Source organism: Mustela putorius, unplaced genomic scaffold (genome assembly GCF_011764305.1).
Source record: "Mustela putorius furo isolate JIRA1106 unplaced genomic scaffold, ASM1176430v1.1 tig00003988_pilon_pilon_pilon, whole genome shotgun sequence".
NCBI lineage: Eukaryota > Metazoa > Chordata > Mammalia > Carnivora > Mustelidae > Mustela > Mustela putorius.
The window spans coordinates 13280545-13298683 of record NW_025422127.1 but is presented as its reverse complement, the minus strand read 5'-3'; the positions used below and the strand labels follow the sequence as shown (position 1 = coordinate 13298683).

Below are 18139 nucleotides of genomic sequence, written 5' to 3'. Positions count from 1 at the left end.
CTCTCTTGACCATGACCTTGACTCTGTTTTCTCAATCCCTCCTCCACCCAACACAGCCTACACACAGCTGGGGGTGATGCTATTTGTAAGGCACAGCTCCAGACACGTCCCTCCCCTGCACAACAAAACCTTCCAGGAACATCCGCTTTGGTGTTCTCTGAATAAAATTCAGAATCCGCTAGGTTGACCTCCAAAGCCCTCCACAACCACCAAGCTTGCTTATTGCTACTCACCCATAAAGAAGCCGTAAAGACACCCTCGTTGACTTTCGAGCAACAGTGTAGCTTGCTGACTTGGTTTTCTCTGCATGAAGGGCCTTCCCTGCCATCTCCATCCAAGGTCTAGGGCTAGGTGCAGCTCTGACGGTGTCTGCGGGAAGCCATGGCTCATTGCTCACAGCCAGGAGAGCTTTCCTCTTCCCTCAGCTCCCAGCCACTTCTCTTCGAGACAGGAGCGCGTCACTGGCCACCTTAGATCCAGTTTTCCTGCGCAGTGGATGCTATGGAATGGGAGGGGATTGAGAGGTAGAAGCTAACTGTTCAGCTTTGAGCCAGCTAGGGACTTTTGCTAATCTTCAGTTTCCTTATCTAGAAAAGGTAGTATGAACAGGACCCACCTGAGAAGGTTTTTGTGAGAAGCAAATGAGATAATCTGTGTAAGAAGAGCTTTGTACGGTGCCAGATAGAGCATCAGAGCTCACCGCGTCAGGATGGAAGTGATTATGTGGGGGAAGAGAGAGGGAAGGAGGGACAGAGAAAGAAGACAAGAGAAGGGGCACTTGGGTGGCTCAGTCGATTAAGCATCTGCCTTTAACTCAGGTCATGATCCTGGGGGTCCTGGGAGCAAGTCCTATGTCCAGCTTCCTGCTTAATGGGGAGCCTACTTCTCCCTCTGCCCCCCCGCCCTGCTTGTGGTCTCTCTCTCACTCTCTCTCTATTTCTCAAATAAATAAATAAAATCTTTAAAAAAAAGAAGAGAAGGAAAAGAAGGAAAGATGGGAAAAAAATATCAATAGCCTCTCCTTTCTACTGGCGTCAAAGGACCATTACCTCTTCTTAGAAGAAGCACACACTTATAAACTTTCTTGCAGACAAAATTTAGATAAAAATGACATCGGATTGGGGCACCTGGGTGACTCAGTCTATAAGTGTATGACTCTTGGTTTTGGCTCAGGTCATGATCTCAGGGTCTTGTGCTCGAGCCCCAGGTCTGACTCTGCACTGAGTGGGGGTCTGCTTGAGATTCTCCCTCTCCTTCTTCCTCTGCCCCTCCCCTTGCTCGAATGCACATGCTCTCCATCTCTCTCTTTACCTCTCATATAAGTGAGATCTTTAAAAAAAAAAAATGACATCAGGATCATAGAAAGGATGAGATCAGTTTATCTTTTTAGGTCCACTGTGTAAATTAGAAACTTAACATTTTTCAGAATGGAAGGAGCTGTGGAAACCACCCTGTAGGTTTCCGGTAGGAAAACCACAAAGGGCGAGAGCTAATTAAGTGGCAGAGTCCAGACTGGAAAGCTGTCAGCCTGGAGCTCTTCCCTTCTTTGCACATCACGTCCCCAGGTTGGGAAAGACACTATAAAAACTTCATGCTCAGAGAGAAACTTCTAGCATGAGACTGTAAAGAGCTTGATAAACCATTTCTGCAAAAAGCAATTACAATGCTTGGTCAGAACTGTCAAAAGACAACCATTTCAGCACCCTGGAAATTGACTGGAGATATGCAACAAACTGAGAAGTGTTTGTCCATGAAAATTACAGAATTTTGAGTAAGGTCAGCAAGACTCTGTCATGTTCTTGCCTGGAGCTGTTCCCATCTCCCGCAGTTCTGTTGTTTCAGAGTTCAATCAGGACAGCTTGTAAAAACCAGCACATTTTTGTCACGGCCAGAGTGATCTCATTCAATTTGAAGCAGTATCAGTTTAAATGGTGATCCCAAAAGCCAGTGCACTGAGAGGGCCAGCAGCTCCACTAGTCTGAAATGGCAAACCATGGACTTGTGTCTACAGAGAAATCTAACAGGATGGGGCCCCTGGGTGGCTCAGTCGGTTAAGCATTTGCTTTCAGCTCACGTCATGTCCTGGGGTCCTGGGATCAAGCCCCTCGTCAGGCTCCCTGCTCAGCTTCTCTTTCCCTCTGCCTGCTTGTGCTCTCTGTCTCTCTCTCTGAAATAAACAAATAAAATCTTAAGGAAAAAAAAAAAGGACTCTAACAGGACATTTAGGGAGGAGAAGCAGCCATGGGGAGTCTGATAACTGCCCTTCATATCATCAGTTGACCAAGACTGTATGTATACGTCACAGGGACAGGAGCAGCCCAAGCCACTCACACATCTCCGGCCCATGGAGTCTGCCAGGTGTACAGAGGAGATTTCGGGGCTCCATGGAAACATAGAAGCCTGAGCAGACTTGGGGGAATCAAAGCTTGACATTTGAATGTGCTCCCCGGCTTATTCATAGACCGATCAGCAGAGAGTAGAGGTCTTCCTGGCTCAGGGTCTTTGCAGACAACCCCTGGGTAATCTTTGGCTGAACACTAATGTAGGCAGATGGAGGGGTGACTGTAGGAAACTAGGTCACAGAATAAAAAGCAAGAGAAACAAAACAGCAGAGACATTTGTGGATGCACGTTGCAGGGGAGGCAGACTTCACAGAGCTCTTCCAGGCGAGTTATTAAACACACAAACAACACTCAGCAGGGAAACTACAAGACAGAGTTGCTAAAATATACTGTAGTGGGGGTGTGGGGGTGCAGGAGTGCCTGGCTCCCAGGTTCCAAACAGACCACGTTCGGCCGCTCACTGCTGACAAATTCCAAAGGCAGAGAGAAGAGTGGTGGGGAAAGAAGAAAGGAATTTATTTCAGTGAGACCCACACCACGAAAAGAGTGGACTAGTTCCTCAAAGACTATCTCCAAAGTGCTGAAAATACATCCAGGTTCTATAAGGAAAACATGGGACGCTGGTGGGTGGGTATGTGCAAGTGAGAGTCACGTTGACCGTAGTCTTGGGGTCTGGTGTGTAGGGGCTTGCTGGCTCAGAGCAGTCCTTATGGGTGAGCAGGTAATCCCATTCCCACCAGGGGATGTTGGGCTGCAGGGTCCCTTGTCCAAGTCAAGAGATAAAGCTGGAAAGAACTTAATCAATTAGACAGTTGGAGGTCGAAACAGAAGTGGTTGAAGTCCTTTTCCAATACGATGTAAAGTATCCAGCTTTCAACAAAGAAATCGTACCATGGGCAAAGCAACAAGAAAGTGTGACCATATTCAGAAAAAAAAGTCAGTGGAAATGGTCTCTGTGTTTGTGTGTCTCTAAGATGTGAGGTTTTATTAGACTAAACCTTTAAGGCAGCTACTATACACATGTTTAAGGAACTAAAAAAAAAAATTCAAAAATTTAAGGAAAGTGTGACAACAATAATCCAACGAGTGAAAACAATCTTAATAAAAAGATAGAAATTATACAAATGAATCACTCCTGAGACAATGAACATGGCAAAGCCATGGAATGATGTATTCCAAAGGGCTGGAAAATTTCGTCAACCAAAAATTCTATATCCAGCAAAACCATCCTTCACTAATGAAGGTGAAATGAAGACAATCCCAGATAATGAAAGATTCAGAGAGCATTTTGTTAGCAGACACATCTTGTAAGAAATGCAAAAGGAAATTCTTTATTCTGAGAGGAAGTAATGCCTGAGGATACTCAAATCCACAGCAAGAATGAAGAGCTCCAGAAATGATAAATATGTGGGTAAATATAAAAGACTCTCTAAATATGTTTTCTTATTTCTTCTCCTGACTCCTTTAAAAGACATAAGTTGCATAAAGCGAAACTCATGACACTGTATTGTCAAGTATGTAACATATGTGGAAATAGATATGATAATAATGGAACAAAGGAGGGGAAAGGAAAAGAAGATATATTGAAACTGCAGGGGGGCAGAATTTGTCACCCCAAAAATATGCTTCTCTGGCACAAGGATTATTTTAGGCTGATTATTTTTAAGAAACTGTAGATTCAGGAAAAGCTCTTTACCTCCCCCTCAACTGCCTAAATTTACATTGGAAAGGAGGCCTGTTCCAGAAGAGAGAGCTATTATCAAAGATACCTTTTTACCTAAGAAGCTCGTCTTTATAACTGGACAACCTGTTTTCCCAACATCTTCTCCCGACTTCTTGTGAACAGTCTTCCTCTCCTTCGCATTCCCAGACCCCTACACCTTTTTCAACTCAGGATGTTCTAGAAGCCTCAATCCCCCAGCTGCCCCTTGGGTCTCCTATTTTTATGGGGCTTCCATACCTATGAAATTTGTTTATTTTTCTTTTGTTACTCTGTCTTACATCAGCTTAATTATTGGACCAACCAAACAACCTAGAAGGGAAGAAGAGAGAGTTTTTCTATCCCTGCAGTTGGTGACCACAAAGGCCCTTGGCTGACTGGATACTGCTGGTTCTGGGGCTGTTGCTGCCGAGAGATCCCGGGCCCTCTGACCAAAGCCAGCAGAAGGTAAGTATTCTTACCACGTCAGTCTCCTGGATCCCTGCCTGCAGGATCTGACTGAAGCGAGAATGAGCGGTGAGAGTCCTTTTCTTTTTGTAAATTTAGATTGGCAGGAAAGAGTATTTGTGTGAACTCTCCCTTGGGCACAGCAACTCTGGTAAAGATTTGTCATGAATACTCTTATTTTCTATTGATCCCTTTCGTCCCAGAGATGGTCCTCATTTTCCTTTGCCTCTGTCTCATGTGTCCTTTACCATAAGGAGGAAAACCATAGGGTAGAAACGAGGCATAGGTCTGTTGTTCACACCCGCCTCACAGACTGACGAGTTCATGGTTCTTGGCAGACTGGTGTCTGTGCAGACAAACTTTGCTGTGAGTGCACTGGCACAGGAGATAAAGGCTATTGCTCATGGGGATCTCAGAAGTGAGAGTGTGTGGGGGCGCCGATCGGCACTTCACAGCTCTTAGAGCTCTGGCCACCTGATGCCAGTCTCCCGAGTTAGGAGAAGTTGGTCACAAAATGGGTTAGACTGACACTAGGTCAGCCTCAAGAGAATTTCCGTGCAACAACGCACACTGTAAGACAACACACAATCCCCGACCCAGTAGCATGTCCCTCTCAGGTGTTAATTTGGCCTGAGAAACCCAAGGCTTGGCTAAAGCTGTTACTGGGCACATGGGGAAAAAAAAAAGAAAAAGAAGAAGAAGAATGAGGTTTTCCTCTCATCTTGTTCTATGTCTTGTGAGCTTGGTTTCATGACTGGTGAGGAGCATTTTCTCTCTTGCCTCTACCGGCCAGAGGATTCATGTACCGATCCGACGTGCATTTGGAAGATGGTCGAACAGGCTGTGCATCCCTTAAGCAGTGTTCTCTTTGTCCGCTGTGTCAGCTGTTAGGGGAATGTGTTCTGAGAGGTCCCGGCACATCCAGGCCTTTTGTCGTCTTGCCCTCCTTGTGCATTAGTCTCATGGACAACTGGAGACCTCATTTTACTCATTTGGCCAGACAGAAATGTGGGTTGCATCCCATCTATGGCTAGATCTTTCTTGGGTGAACTCTGGGAGTGAACTCTGTAGAACTGGGCAGGGCTGCATCTTTTGCTCTCTCCTACAGGGACACCTTTTGCGCTCATGATTAAGACTTCAAAAGGCTTATTGGTTTGAGTTGCTGTAAGAACCTACTCACCAACGGCCAGATGATGGATCCTTTGAATTGGCTATATTTAAAAGAAAAACAATTTTTTAAAGAGGGGTCTCAACCTAAACCATTACCTTACACTGGTACCCATGAAAAGACCAAGCTAAAACTGGGTACAAAAAATAATGGCTAGCCCTAGGGACTCCCTTAATAAAATGGAATAATAGAAATTAGACTTAAAACAAAAATTAAAATCCATGTCCAACATGAATTACCCTTCTCCTCATCCCTAACTCCCTGTCCTTGACCCTCCAGAAGATCTTTTGGATCTCTGGACCCTTGATCTAAATTCTCTCTCTCAAAATCCATCCCATGACCTCAAGAAATTCCCCCAAAGCCCCCAATTCCTCTAACATTCCCAGAAAACCCCTTCAACACCCAAATGCTTGGTTTGACCACACTTTCTTTGCAAGATTTACACAGAGCATTCTGATCTCCAGGCCTGGGGTGTACAGATTACCCATATAAATACTAAAACCAGGAAATTAATTTAGCAGAAGCCCCTGGGATGGGCAGTAGGGCTCACTGTTCTGTCCCTTATAACTCTTACTTTCTAAGACTCTGTAATCTGGCTCTACCAACATCAGGTCTTCCTATGCAATGTCCTTTGCACATGTACCCTGGACAACCTCCTTTCCCCTTGCAAAGTATTCATGTCCCCTGGACAGCAACAGACACTCTCAATTATAAAGTCCTTTTACCTCCACTTTCGGAAGTTTAGACAAGAGTTGAAAAGATTAGTGGACATTCAAACTCACAAAGACTCACAAAGACCTCAATTGGCTATTAAGGGGTGTTCCTCCCAGCCATGATTATACTATAGTTAGAGAAGCCAGACAGTCCCTGGGGAATGCACCTCCCTCCCCAACACCCACCCCCAACAGATAACCTAAATTTTCCCCAGGCCCTTGTACAAATGATCAGGAAATGGACCAGCAGGAGGCCAATGTTCAGGGACTGATAAGAGCAATATTAAAGTCTTTCCCCGACTAAGGTGAATTAGCCCAAGATTGAACTGTGCACTCAGAAAGAATGAGAGCATTCGAAGGCTCTTGTTGAACCATTTATACGGATTTTTAAAAAGGCATACTGCATTAAACCCTGAAGTTTTAGGGCACAGAAATCTTTTGATTTCCATTTTAATTGGAAATCTACCTGAGATAAAGAAGCAAGTTTGGTTGGCTAGGTGGGTCACTGTCTTGATATCCAAGCTGCAATTCAACTCTTGGAGGCCTTAGAAACAACTCATTGTCTTGCAAATCTCTATAAAACCAGAACTGTGCTCTAGAAGCAACTCAAACTCACTTATCCTTACCAATTCCAAAATCTCTCCTATTCATCTCAAAATGCTTCTGTAAAAGAACAGGTCATTGGAAACAGAATTGCTCTGTAATTGAGAAAAAGAAGGAAGATTTTAAATAGTAATGAATCTCGACCTCTGATAAGAGGCATATATACCCCAAAACTCCTTAAAGAAAACTTGCCTTTTGGTGTAAATTTTTTTTTCTTTTTCTTTCTTTCTTTTTTTTTTTTTTAAGATTTTAATTTTTTATTTGTCAGAGAGAGAGATTGAGAACAAACAGGGGGAGCAGCAGGTTCCCTGCTGAGCTGGGACTCCGGGATCAGGAGCAGAAGACAGGTGCTCAACCAGCTGAGTCACCCAGGCAATCCGTGCTGTAAATTTTCTACCGCCATCTCTAGGATTTAAGAGCCATTCTTTGAAGTGAAAGTGTTAAGGGAGAAGTTTCTTATCAGAAGGAGGGGGGGAAAGGACTGATTTGGATACCGGACTAAAGAAAAATCTTAAATGTCTTCTCCACGACTATGAGTAAAATGTTTTAGCCATTTGAGCAGGCAAATTTAACTTATCCCAACTGCCAAAACAAATTTTGGATTCAACTGTTTTTTTTATAAGCTAGTTAGTTCTGGATTATTGTACCTGACTCATGGCTAAAAATTTAAAACAACAGCTGTAAGGTCTCTGTTTGTGTCAGTCTGTATGTTTATGTGTGTTTGTATATGCATATTGCGGATGTGTGATATTTTTCTGTCTCTCGGTGTTATTGCCAACTTAATTTACCAAAAAGCTCTACTTCGTTGGCTTAAAATTAAGTGCTTATAACTTGAGTATTCCTAAAGTTCTCAGAAATATAGCAGAAACTGACCCAGATCTGTGGAAAACTATTCACTATTAAAGCTAGTTGAAGTTCATTGGTTTGATTAAAACATACATGTCTTTAGAGTTATCAACATTGATTATAACACAAGTAACTTGTATTCTGCTTGGGTTTATGGCTCAAATTCATATCATCGCTTATAAAATTTGTCAGCAAGAAAAACAATTTGGGATGAAGGCTGACCCTGTCTAATGTCTCATGAGGTTTTTATGAGCAGCTTAAACATAATTGTTGGGAGCAGTGACTCACATAGACACAAACGGGGCAAGAGTTCATAGATGAACTTTTTAGCAATGGTTACATATTATGGTATGTGTACTTGAAAATAGCTTCCAAAATCCTTTCAGTAACTTGAAACTTAGGAGTTATACAAAGTTAAGTTAAATAATATAAAGTATTAAATAGCTAGAGCATTTCCAAATAAGATCAAACAATAAAACATTAATTACTGAATGAACATAGGTTAATCTCCTTTTGTCTTCCTATTGAAGAGAAATTAAAGATATTCAGGACTATTTGTAGACCTATCTTGTGCCACATTGAAAGACTGTGTTATTAAAAAGAAGGGCATGTGTTTCTAAAAATGGTGAAATGAATCCACAAATCTGCCAACATAGAAAATACTAGTATAACAGTTGACAATTGCTTACTTCTTAGTTGTCATTAGAAACTAAGGTTTCCCAGGGTTAAGAATTCTTTTAACTATACATAATGATACTATCAGAAATCATAAGGAAAAAACTTCTGTATGCAAGGAAAGTCAAATGTGCTTTTTTTTGGTTAGAAAAAATATGAGAAATGGATATACAGGGAAAAGAAAGTAATTTGGTCAGAAAGTGAAATATCAGACGGCAAAGGAAAGAATCAAGGACAAACTACATAGAAAGTTAGAAAGAGAGGGAGAGAGAGAATCCGACCTTGTGTGGTCAAGTTAGCTGGGATGGAATGCATATATTAGAATGGTTATAAAATTCAGCTTTAAAATTAGGAGTGTACTTATATAAAGCTAAAACTTGATTTTCTTTCAACTGCTAAAAAGACAAAGTTTTCTTGGACTATTGGCCCGCCCCTGGGGTAAGAGATTATGAAAAGTTTCTCTTTACCTTTTAAGTCATCTGCCTAGGAAGAAAAGAGTTTGCTTTTTATCATAAATAATTTTTTTGTGCTTTATGTTGTCTTAATCAGATCTTTGATTCCCCCCCAAAAACAGAAGTTCTTCAATACTAGAAGATGTAACTTTTGCTCACAACTATGAACCTTCTGTGTTTGCCTTTGAAATCTTTTATCATTAGTTTGGTTTTAACGAAATATTGTTTCATAATGATCTGTAATCCTTGTTAGTTAAGTGTTCAAACCTTTTGATATTTGTGACAAATTTCCCTAAATCAAATTGCAAATGAAGTCTTTTTGATGTTGAATCAACTGTGAAAATTTCCAGAGGATCCCTAGAACATCTCAAAAGGTTTCTCTCTCTCCTAATTAGGCTCTTTTAATATGTTGAATTATAGGAGAACCATTGTCAAATAAGAAGTAGTAGAAGTCTTTTTAATGTTGTGTTTATGCTGATAAAAAAGCATTCCAGAACTGAATGAAATTCCTGAAATTCTAGTACGTCTTGGTATAATGTTACCACTTGAAGCCCTAGTTATTATCTTAAAATTTGTGTGTCACAGGAATAAGCAAATTTCTTTGCTAATAGTATTATAATGAGCTCTTAACAGATTTTTAGCCCGGGCCATTTGTGAGTCTTACATTTACAGTCATTGTTTTATTCTGACACTTTTGCAAAAGCATCCCCACAAGAATGCTCCTTCCCACATGGAAAGGACTCTGGAAAGCAGAGGTTTCTGATTAAAAAACCAAATGGATAAGAATTTTCCAGAACTCGTGGAAACACTGGATTCAAGCAAGACAATTAATAACATGAGACTGAATACACTGGTGAGGATGATTTTAATTTTTATGACTTTTTGTCTGAAACTTTTGTTTTTCCAGATTTAAGGAAAATTTTTTCTTAAGCTACTTATGTCTGAGAGCAGTAACATGGTAAACTGTACCTTTGGAAACAAAGATGAAACAATTGCATTTTCTCCCTACCTGATCCCTCCAGAATTTGGAAACTCTTGGTCAGTGAGTATTCTTATTTTTATGGCAGCCCAGTTTACATGCAAAAGTTCAATAAGAATTTGCTCTCCTTCTAACAGGACAAAATTGGAAACATCTGTTGTATTACCAAGGCTTTGACTGGAATGTCCTATCTGAGAGAGCTGTGCATAGAATTAGATATGCCAGACAGCATTAAGGAGCTAAGGCTGCCTTCATTAGCCAATAAAACCCCTTGGAAAAACAGCCTGTTACATTGCTTACAAACTTCCTGACAATCTAAAGAGGTGTAAGGAAGGTCACTTCCTGGCGGATGCAGGCATCTCAGGCTATCTTTGGGACCTCAAAGAGAGGAAATTACCCAGATCTATAGGTATTGCAGGCATAGTCTGATGGGGAGACTTTGGCTTGACTTCTTAGCCTGGAGAGGCTTTTAAAAGTTCAATCTGAGGGGCGTCTGGGTGCCTCAGTTGGTTAAGTGGCTGCCTTTGGCTCAGGTCAAGACCCTGGTCCTGGGATGGAGTTCTGAATCAGACTCCTTGCTCAGCAGGGAGCCTGTTTCCCCCTCTGCCTGCTGCTCCCCCTGCTTCTGCTCACACACTCTCTCTCTCCTTCTTTGACAAATAAATAAAATCTTAAAAAAAATAAAAGATTCTCTCTCTCCCTCCCTCTGCCCTTCCCCACCCACATGGGAGCTTTGGCTCTCCCTCACTTTCAAAATAAATAAAATAAATAAAAGTTCAGTCTGAGATTCTTTATGAAAAGTTCCAGCAAAGCAGATTTAAAAGAGGGTGTGTCAGGGTGCCTGGGTGGTTCAGTGGGTTAAAGCCTCTGGCTTTGGCTCAGGTCATGATCCCAGGACCCTGGGATCGAGCCCCACATCGGGCTCTGCTCAGCAGGGAGCCTGCTTCCCTCTCTCTCTGCCTGCCTCTCTGCCTACTTGTGATCTTTGTCTGTCAAATAAATAAATAAAATCTTAAGAAAAAAAAAGAGGCAGTGTCATCAACTACTCTTCTTGCTGCACTTATGTAAATAATCAGGCCAAGTTTTTTGAAACTAGACCTATTTTGCAAACAAATCAGTCTCAATTTGGCTATCTTCGGTAACAATGAAAGTGATTTTAGAGAGAAAAAATTATGTTTCAGTAGCACCTTTTGTGGCTATTCAATTCCATTACTGTCCATTGCCTTTGAGGTTTTGTTATTTACCTCTAAACAGGACTATATCCTGAATTCTTCTGTCTCCTCAAATATTTGGCTACAAATCTTTAAACTAATATTTCCAATTTTTCCCATCCTTTGACTTGGAATCACTGGGAACTAAAACTGCTTTTTTTTTTTTTTTGAAGCCTTGCCAACTGAAGCTAGATGATTTGATATACACATCAGAAAAATTGCCACGATAGCTCATGTTTACAGTCTTGTCCATGCCTGTTGTTGAATGGGTCACACAGAAAGTTTACCAGCATGCCTGCTGACATCATCAGAGACATTCAACCTGCCAACCAGGAAAATCAGTCATACTACCCCTGCTTGTCCTCCTTCCATGTGAAGATGTTTCTAAGCCTGATATTTAGAATATTAGATATTTAGATATTCTTAACTGGCAGATTTCAGGACTCAGACACCAAGTTTATCATCTGCTCCAACCACTAATCTTTATTTTTCTTTGTCTCACCTGATCGCTTGTACAATAAAGGTCTAACTTTGGAAGCCTACCTGTAAGACTGCTTTTTGAAATGAGACAGCTCTAACTGAACTGATCTATTCTCAAGACAGAGACTGATTCAAAGGAGATTTGGAATCATCTGTCAACCTAACTTCTGGACTGGGAAACTTATTTGAAATTTCAAAGGCAGTACTGCAGGGGAGCAAAATTTGTCACCCTGACACACCCTCTTTTAAATAATCATAAGGATTATTTTCAGTTGATTACTTTCAAGAAACTGCAGATTAAGGAAAAGCTCTTTATCTCCCCTCAACTGCCTAAATTGACGTTGGAGAGAGGACTTATGCCCCTTCTTCGTTAGGAAAAGAGCTATTGCTAGAGATACCTTTTGTACCTAAGAAACTTACCTGCATAACAGGGCAACATTTGCTTTTCAAACATTTCATCTTACCTTCTTATGAATGGCCATCCTCTTTCTATCTCCAGACTCCTATACCTTTCCTTGGCCCAGGATGAAAGATTTTGTTTATTTTAGAGAGAGGGAGAACTGGGGGAGGGCAGAGAGAGAGAATCCCAGGCAAACTCTGCACTAAGCAGGGAGTCTGATGCAGGGTCCCATCTCACGACCCTGAGATCCTAACCTGAGCCGAAATCAAGAGTCGGACACTTAACCAACTGAGCCCCCTGGGTTCTGTAAGACTTAATTACCTGGCTGCCTTTTGGGTCTCATATTTTTATGAGGCTCCTATACATAAGAAATTTGTTTTTCTGCTATTATTCTGTCTTTTATCAATTTAATTATTGGATCAGCCAAAAACCTAGAAGAGAAAAAGAAAAAAATTTTCTGCCTCCACAGAACAGTTTCTAGAATTAATTATTATTATTGGCTTATTACTATAAGAATTACATTGTCATAAGTTGAAATGCATATCGTAATATCTAGAACAAGGACTAAGAAAATAATGAAAAAAGCATAGCAAAAAGAAAAAAAAACAAAAGAGTTAAAATGACATACAAAAAATATTTATTCAACACAAAACAAAGAATTAAGGGAGGAGGATAAAAATTTAAAAAAATAAGAAAAATAGAAAGCAAATAACAAAATAGCAGACATAAATCCAACCCTATCAGTAATTCACTAAATATAAAGATTTTATTTATTTATTTGAGAGAGAGACAGAGAAATAGCAAGAGAGAGCACAAGCAGAGAGGAGAGAAACAGGCTCCATGCTCAGAAGGGAGCCTGACATGAGGCTCAGTCCTAGGACCCTGGGACCCTGACCTGAGCTAAGGCAGACACTTAACCAACTGAACCACCCAGGTGCCCTTATAATTCACTAAGTATAAATGGTCTACTATGATATTGCAATTCATAATAATAAATATATATTTGGTCTTTTCCATGGTTTTAGCTCACAGGTCCCAAAATTATTGGAATTTCCTGAGTGATGAGGGCAATGGTGACATCTTTTATGTGGTCTTTTGTCCTCAATTTCTGAAAACGAGCCCTAAAGATGAGTTGGATGTCTCGTTATTCATAACAGGCCCCTTTCCACCACCACTGAGTTTCTGTTAATGAGTGGACTTTTGGAAATCCCTTAAAGATAGGAGAGCTGGTCGCCAAGGAAACCAACCATAATTAGAGGGCTGGAACTTTCAGTCCCACCCTTGATTTCCAGGGAGGGAAAGGGGACTGAAGGTTGACTCAATCACCATTGGTCGATGATTTAATCAATCGTGCCCATGTAATGAAACCTCTGTTAAAAATTCAAAAGGATGGGGTTTGGAGACCTTCCAGGTTGGTGAACCAGAATGCTTCACATGTCACCACGTCAGGTCCCAAACTCCATGAGGACAGAAGCTCCTTTGTGTGGGCCTTCAGTCTAGGTATCTTTTTTATCTGGCTGTTGATTCATATCCTTTAATATTCTTTGTAATAAACTGGTAATCTAGTGAGTAAGCTGGTTTCCAGAGTTCTGACAGCCACTTTAGCAAATTAATCAAACCCGAGAAGGGGGTCAGAGGAACCTCTGATTTATATCCAGCAAGTCAGAAGTATGGATAACACTCTAAGCTCACAGTTGGGGTCTGAAGTGGTGGGGGGGCAGTCGTGTGGGACTGAACCCTAGATCTGGGGAATCGGATGCTGCCTCCAGATAGCAAGTGTCAGAATTGAGTTGAATTGTGGGACACGCAGCTGATATGTGAGAATTGTTTGGTGATGTGGGGGAAAAAACCCAGACATTGGGAGTGAGGGCAGAATTGTGACTAAACACTCAAAACACACAGATTGTCAGACTGAATAAAAAAGAGCAAGACCAAACTCTGTGCTGTCTCCAAGAAAAGTAGCTTAGATTCAAACAACAAGGAGATTAAAAAGAAAAGAATGGTGGAACTCCAGTTTTAGCAATGACACGAAAAAAGCTTGAATTCATCCCCCCTTTCAACAGGATAAAAGCTGAACAAACCAAAACAAATGACTTTTCTAAGACCCATCAGAAACTTGATGTCACAAGGCAAAGTGGCAGCCTGACGTCTGGAGAGACAAACAAATACAGAGAATCACAGCCTCCATCACCTTCACCCAGAGGAGAAGCTACTACAGCCATGAAACAGCAGGAATACTTCAATGATCATTTCAATGAATTGCTGGAGGCTGAGTGTGGATTTGCCTGAGAGTGATAAGCTCCTGCAGGTGCAGTTTCAGGAAAGCCCCCACACTCACATTGGCTTTACCTTCAGGAACACTACCATATCTTCAAGGTGAGGATCTGACAAAAATTTCCCCCTGTTTCAAGCAGAAGTGAGAGGAAAGTAACCATTTTTATATATGCCTGGGGTGTTCTTCATAACAGAGATCTTCAAAGATCTGCAAAGTACCAACTTTATCAGAGCCTTACCTACCAGGGGAAGCCAGCTCTAGCTCCCTATGGACTTCCTGTTTCACCTAAAGGAAACACTACAAAGACACAGAAGAACTTCTGAAGGTCATAGCCCAGAGACTTAGACACACTAAAAGACTGAGATTGAACCATAAGGCTATAGAAATCTCCCTCCAAAACCTCACCAGCACATCAACAGTGCTCCAATATCGTAACAGCAGATTAAACAGAGAGCTGAAAAACACAAGGACAGAAAGGGTAACCTGAAACCCCTGGGAGGTGCAGGTGCAGTAAACAGTAAATACAGCCCAGCTTCTCGCCAGACTGACATGAAGCCTCACACAAGAGATCTGTTTGCCTCAGTTCCTGTTGCCTAAAATCAAAGGCATGTTTGCTTTCAACCAAAAAACTATAAGGCATGCTAAAAGTCAAGTAAAAACCATCTCAGGAGACAAAGCAAGCATCAGAAGCAGGCAAAAATATGACATAGATTTTAGAATTCTGGGATATGGAATGTAAAATAACTATGATTAATATGTGAAGGACTCTAGTGAAAAAGTAGGCAATGTGCAAGAATGTGAACAGAGAAATAGAAATTCTAAGAAACCATCAAGAGGAATGTTAGAAATCAAATATAGTGTAACACAAATGAAGAATGCCCTTGGTGAGCTTACGGGTACACTGGACACAGCTGATGGAAGAATCAGTGAGAACCAAGATGTGTCAAAAGAAATGGTCCAAACTGAAATGCAAAGAGAAAAAAAACAAAAACAGAAAAACAAAAGAAGAGAATATTTAGTAACTGTGGGACAATTACAAAAAGTATAACATATGTGTAGTGGGAATTCCAGAAGGAGAAGAAAGGGGGAAAGGAACAGAAGAAATTGAGTAATAATGGCAGAGAATTTCCCAATATTAATAATAGACACCAAACTATGGGAAACTAAGAGAACACCAAATAGGATAAATACCAAAATATCTATACTGAGGCATCTCGTATTTAAACTTCAGAAAACTAAAGGCAAAGGAAGTCTTCAAAGAAGTTGGGGACAAGGGAGGGGAGGGACATCTTACCTGTAGAGGCACAAGGATGACAATTGCATTGGACTTCAATGCAAGCAAGAGAGTAGAGTAAAATATCTTAACAGTTGAAAGAAAAAACCCACCAACTTAGAATTCTATGTCCAACAAAATTTTCCTTCAAGAGTGAAGGAGAAATAAAGACTTTCTCAGATAAAAACTGAGGGTTATCACTAGTAGGCATGCCCTGCAAGAAATGTTTTATTTTTTATTTTGTTTTTAAGATTTAACCATTTATTTGAGAGAAAGACAGAGACAGAGTGTCCATGAAGAGGGGGAGAGGCAGAGGGAGAGGAGAAGCAGACTTCCTGCTGAGTGGGGAGCCCCACATGGGGCTTAATCCCATGACCCAGAGATCACGACCTGAGACAAAACCAAGAATCTGATGCCCATCTGACTGAGCCACCCTGGCACTCCTAGGAAATATTTTAAAAGGTCTTCAAAGAAGAAAAATGACATAGTTTAGAAACTTGGATCTATATAATCAGAGCAAAAACATTAGACAAGAAATAAGTGAAATACTAAATAAAATTAATAAATAAAATTTTAAAAAAGAAATAAAATTAAACCTTTAAATTTTCTTATTCTTAAATGAGCTAATAGATAACTAATTGTACAAAGTAATAATAGTAATGATATACAGGGTGATTACAGCATTTGGCCAAATGAATGATGGCAATATTATAAAGGACGAGAGGGAGGAATTGAGAATTTATAAACACAGATCCATTTGATAGTAGATTTAGATTAGTTGTAAATATATATTATAAACTCTAGGTTAACCACTAAAATATTTTGAAAAGAAGTATAATTGGGGGTGCCTGGGTAGCTCAGTTGGTTAGGTTCTGTCTTAAGCTCAGGTCATGATCATAGGGTTCCTGGATGGAGCCCTGTGTTGGTGTCCCTGCTCACAGGGAGTCTGCTTCTCCCTGTCCCTCTGCCTCTCCCCCGGCTCATGCTCTCTCCCTCCTTCTCTCTCTCTCTCTGTTAAATAAATAAATAAAATCTTTTTTGAAAAAGAAGTATAATTGATGTTAAGATAGTAGAGAAATGGACTATTAGGAAGTTCTCAGTAAGAACCAAGAAAAGGCATTAAAAGAGGGGCTTTAAAAAAAAGTGCAACACTATTGGGTATTTACCCTAAAGATACAAATGTAGTGATCCAAAGGGGCACATGCACCCGAATGTTTATAGCAGCAATGTCTACAATAGCCAAACTATGGAAAGAACCTAGATGTCCAGCAACAGATGAATGGATCAAGAAGATGTGGTATATATACACAATGGAATACTATGCAGCCATCAAAAGAAATGAAATCTTGCCATTTGCGACAACATGGATGGAATTAGAGCGTATCATGCTTAGCGAAGTGAGTCAAGCAGAGAAAGACAACTATCATATGATCTCCCTGATATGAGGAAGTGGTGATGCAACATGGGGGCTTAAGTGGGTAGGAGAGGAATAAATGAAACAAGATGGGATTGGGAGGGAGACAAACCATAAGTGACTCTTAATCTCACAAAACAAACTGAGGGTTGCTGGGGGGAGGGGGTTAGGGAGAAGGGGGTGGGATTATGGACATTGGGGAGGGTATGTGCTTTGGTGAGTGCTGTGAAGTGTGTAAACCTGGTGATTCACAGACCTGTACCCCTGGGGATAAAAATATATGTTTATAAAAAATAAAAAATTAAAAAAAAAAAGTGCAACAAATATAAGACAGTCATAAATGTGGTAGATATTAATCTAACTATATAAGAATTACTTAAAATGTGGATGGTAAATATAGAAATTAAGACATAAGATATTGTCATAACAGATAAAAACATAAGACCCAACTACATATTGTCTATAAGAAACCCATTTTAACACATATCAGTTAAAGACATGAGGTAAGAGATCCCATGCTAACACTAATCAAAAGAAAGCCATATTAGCTATGTTAATCTCACACAAAACATACTTGGAACAAGATAAATTAACAGTTATTAAAAGGGCATTATGTAGTAATAAAAGGGTCAATTCCCCAAGAAGATACAATCCTTAACATGTATGCACCTAACAACAGAGTGTCAAAATAAGTGAGGCAAAAATTGATAGAAGTGCAAAGAGAATTGGACAAGTCCACTATTGTAGTTGGAAACTTCAAACCCCTCTTTCAGTAAATGATGGATCCAGCAGGCATAAAATCAATAAGGATATAGTTGAACTGAACAGCACAATTAATCAACTGGATCTAAATGACATTTATATAATACTTCATGTGTAGAATAATACTTCATGTGTAGAATATACATTCTTCTCAAATTCACATGGAATATTCAGCAAGACAGATGGCATTCTGAGCCTTTATGCAAACCTTAACAAATTTAAAATACAAATCATATGAAGTATTTTCTCACCATTATGAGATTAAACTAAAAATCAATACCAGAAAGATAGCTAGAGGTGCACCTGGGTGGCTCAGTCATTGGACGTCTGCCTTCAGGTCAGGTCATGATCCTGGGGTCCTAGGATTGAGTCCCACATT

At 40.4% G+C, this 18139-nt stretch overlaps 1 protein-coding gene across 1 annotated transcript in view; it reads right to left on the bottom strand.

Annotated features, from left to right (window-relative positions):
- CRACR2A (calcium release activated channel regulator 2A) overlaps window positions 1-18139 on the bottom strand; it is a 196594-nt gene that overhangs the window by 134166 nt on the left and 44289 nt on the right. The window contains exon 3 of the mRNA XM_045071733.1: window positions 234-499. The gene's annotated coding sequence lies outside the window, so the exon portion shown is untranslated. The remainder of the gene's footprint in view (window positions 1-233; window positions 500-18139) is intronic.